Raw genomic sequence first — 4417 nt, forward strand, 5'->3', positions numbered from 1 at the left:
GGCTGGCCAAACACTACCTTATTATCATTAAAATAAAATTAAATAAATAAATATTTTCACAGTTGGTCCCTGGGATTTGTTAATACTGTGATGTTGATACATATCTACTGAAAACTACTATAAAGCTAGTCCCAACCTTTACAATTTAGTACGATTTCATTAATTTTAAGGCCAAATAGATGGATATTCTCATATTCACGTTTTATTTTAATCTATGTTCTCTCAGTTTGTTCATCTACTTTTAGTTATATTTGTTCGTTTACGTGTGTGATTCGTTCACTTATTCTATTCACAAATAAGATAAAAAAAACAAACACGCTTATTTTTCTAGCTAATAAGAACAAAAAAATTGTACGCTTAAATGTTAGTGTTTAACTATTTGTTTGATCAAAATTAAACAAATTATATTATTTTGTACTTTATGATTAAAAGTCATGCTTGGTGTCACAAAATTTCTCATTGGACCATGTGGCACCGTCAACATTTGTTTTTGCTTTTTTTATGTTCAACTTTTTTTATGTTATTTTTAGGTGTACTAATTTACTTTTAAGATTTAGTGCTAACACCGTTGATGCTGACTGAATTCGCCTCGACTCACCGCCAGAGTCTTTTTCTTTGTTGGTCCGCCACGTTTTTTTCGTTTTAAATATGGTAATTTGTTGTACTTAAGCATTGACAAATTTATTACCAGGATTAGTTCCAGTGCCGTAATCCGATACCTACCGAATTCATGTCAACTTGAAGCCGCACCACACGAGATTTACCAACTGACCACGAGTCGTTTTAAAGAGGAATGTTTTTTTATCGTAAGCTATACAAGGGCCAATACTAATATGTGCGTTTATTTTCATTAGTTTATTGCTATTACCGTTACGAACCTAACCAAATTCGTGTCACTCCACCGCCACAACGCGGTGGGTTAGTTACCTAGTTAAGTTGAAAAAGAGTCTTGTCTGTTTCATTTACGTGGTGGGTTAGTTACCTATTAACCTTTGGAATAAATTAACTTAGAACTTTTGACCCGAAGTACGAGCCAAATTGACTCTGTGGCCCAATGGATAAGGCGCTGGTCTACGAAACCAGAGATTCTGGGTTCGATCCCTAGCAGAGTCGTTCCTTTTCAACTATTTTCTTTTAATAATATGTGTTCATATATATTTTTTTTATATTTAAATTCATCGTTGTTTACATTTCATTTCATCATAGATTCTGTGTTTAAGCCTTTCCCACTGTCCACCGCAACCATGCAACGCCATCATCACCGACGCCATCGCGTTATTCACTTGCTTTTTAAAACAATGTAGTGTCGTCCCGGATGTGGTTTCGTACAACTTCCGCACTGTGAGAATGGAGAGGTGGATAAAGGCTTAGAAGTGTTTAATTACATTAAGAAATGAGCCTGTCCACGGTTACTTTTGGTCATTAAACGAAAGGGAGGGTTAGTTGACGCCTCGCGTATCGATGAAGCAGTTAATTTGTTGTGGAAAATGCATGTTGGATTGGATAGACAGACATAGGGAATGTGAAGAAACATGAAATTAAACAAGACATGTTGGATTGTAGGTGTAGGTGTAGGGTACGTCAAACCCGGTACAATCCTTTATTTATTACATTATGTATTATGTTTATTACATTATTGTTATTGTCTACTAATTAGGCCCATTGGGCTGGGGGTTTGTGAAGGTAACCCCTAACCGGGTCTGGCCCAATAAAGGTTAGGGTTCATGATGGTAGCCATGGAGTCCCTATATAAGGAGCATTTATCATTCATTGAAAGGACCTTCTCTTGGACCCTTGGCTCTCACATATTTTTGTGTCTGTAAACAAGAGTTCATTCTCTTAGCAGTCACCTCCACTCCCCCACTTTTATATGGCAGATCTGAGCAACCGGAGAAGAAGATCAAGGCGGTGGTTCGTTCATCTTGAAGACCGGGGAACTTGAACATGGATCCGACCCGGATCCATTTCATGTTTCTTCTTTGGCGTCATCCGTGGGTTACAGATGGTGTTAGCAGATCTGGATTTCAAATTGGAAATTACAGATCTGGATTTTAAATTGAAAATTACGGATTTGGTTTCAAAGTTTTCAATGAGAAAACTATGGAATGAGTTTTTTTACCAAAATGGGTGGGGTGGAAAATTTATTTACCAAAATGGTTGATTTGAAAAGTATTTATCAAAACGGGTAATTTCTCATTTATTTCTTTAATTAATTAATCTATTATAACCTTTTTTTTTTTCTTTTTTTTTAATCAACCTATTAATAATATTTTTTTACTTTTATTTTTTTTAATCAACACGTTTATGACTTTTTTAATTTATTAGTTATAATTTTTTTCTAATTAAGTCCAGATAATATAAAAACAAAATAACAAGCTAAAAAAATGTTAAGAATGAAAAAAAGTTTCTAAAATATACATAACAAAACTAATAAATTAACATGATTGTTTTATTTGTCTTAATTTAAACTAAGAAGTCAAAGAAGTCAAGATAAATTGACGTGATTGTTTTATTTGTCTTTCTTTATTTTGTTCTTTTTCAATATACCTAGTTGTATTAAAGTTTTAGGATAAAATGTGAATCTAATTCATTAAAATCAATTACAAATATTTATGAATCAATATTTCGTGAATATTCCTCCTAAAAACGAGTTATATCATGACAGACGAAGCATAGTGAGCTAAGGGTGGCCCGCTCATGTATTTTTACACAGTAGTGTTAATTAACCTGTTTTTCGCCCAAAAATTTCTACACGTAATGTAAATTTATTTGTTCGGTCGAAAATTTGAGCCCCCTTGATTATGAAAATTTTGATACAATTTGAGTCCCTCGCGACATTTTAGTCCAAGCTTCGCTAATTTATCATGATATGGTTTTAAAAGGAAATTGAATTGGTCTAATTTTTTAAAAACGTGATTTTTTTTTCTTGATTACGATAATGTTTGTTTTGAAATTAAGGTTTAAGAATATGCTGTATATATATGTTTCAGTTAAAATAAAATATAAAATAGAAATAGTTATTTCAAACGCAAATGTGAAATTCTTCATACAGATATCTACAAAAATGGGTAGTTTTAATTAATAAGTTGAAAAAAAGAAGTATAAAATGAGTTTATCCAAGAGAATAAAGAAAATGTTAATAATTTGTTGATTAAATAAAAATAAAAGAAGAAAGAAGTTATATAGATTAGTTAAATAAAGAAATAAATGAAAAATACCTACCTATTTTAATAAATAAATTTTCTACCACATCCATTTTGATAAAAAAAACTCTAAAGGGCTACATTGAGATAATCTTATTATTGTGGCTGGAAAATCAATTATGCTTTTGAAATTTCTGACAAAATGAGTGTTTACACCTATATATATTGACTTGAAGTTGCTTCGAGCAGTGCACATGCTAGGTCACATCAAAAGTCAGATTTACACATTTATTTTAGACTGCTTGTCACCCGTCCTCGTTTATTTAGCATTGTACCGGATTTGAGGCTACCTTCGTCGTTCCATCACCATCCGCAAGCAGTGAAAACCGGTTGCGTATAAAATGAGTCAACGCCCGGCAGCTGTTGGTCGTAAGTGTGTTCTAACGAGTAATTCCGCAGATAACGTATACGATCCAGTTGAGCAGTTCCTACCCCCCCGCAGGTCAAGTATTGTGACACCCGATAATTTCCCAACCCTATAAACTAAGTAATCAACCTAATAATTAGGTGATTGTGAATATTATGCGCGTTAAATTAGAATCAGCGCGGGCACGTTATGTGCGCCCTGCGCGAGCGCGCTATGTTAGAATCAGCGCGGGCAATTGTTATGTACGCCCTACGCGAGCGTTTTGGCTTTATGTTTTCATGTAACTTAACTTTATGTTGTCTGATGGGTTGACCGTCCCGCATAATGCTAAGGCGGGTGCATCCTAAATCGTTTATGCGCGTGCGGAAGGAGAACTAACCTCCCCGCATGGCGGGAACATTGAGAGTTAGTTTGTCTGAAGCTCCAAGATGGAATTGACTTCAACATGACTGATCACTATGTTGAAATACCAAGACCACCTGGAGAATCTACAAATGAAACTCAATGTCCCTGACTGCGAGAAGGTTACGTACCTACCCGCAGCAAAGAAATGTCCTTCACGCAGAAAGCTATACGCAGAAAGCTATACGCGCAGAACACTTAGCCTAATCTCCAGATATAAGGGGATTATTCCCGCCCAAAAAGGGAACAGTTGCGTGTTACAGAGATTTCTACTTTTTAACTGTACACTGACAAAGCACCTGAAAAAGCATACTGTAACATGAAAAGTCAACTGTCAGCCACCCTACCCTCACCAACCACAGACCTGCATGTCCTGTCCAAATCAAATCAAAATCTTTTATCCACTCCTCCACTTTTAAATAAATAATAATAATTTCCATACTTT

General features: G+C 34.7%; 1 non-coding gene across 1 annotated transcript; it reads left to right on the forward strand.

The window, feature by feature from the left end:
* Positions 1 to 1040: 1040 nt before the first annotated feature.
* TRNAR-ACG (transfer RNA arginine (anticodon ACG)) lies at positions 1041 to 1113 on the forward strand. The gene has a single exon. It is a non-coding gene; the product is annotated as a tRNA-Arg (tRNA).
* The last annotated feature ends 3304 nt before the right edge of the window (positions 1114 to 4417 follow it).

The sequence above is a fragment of the Bidens hawaiensis genome, unplaced genomic scaffold (assembly GCF_021521415.1).
Source record: "Bidens hawaiensis isolate Kalapana, Puna unplaced genomic scaffold, B.hawaiensis_p1.1 tig00016786_1, whole genome shotgun sequence".
Lineage (NCBI taxonomy): Eukaryota > Viridiplantae > Streptophyta > Magnoliopsida > Asterales > Asteraceae > Bidens > Bidens hawaiensis.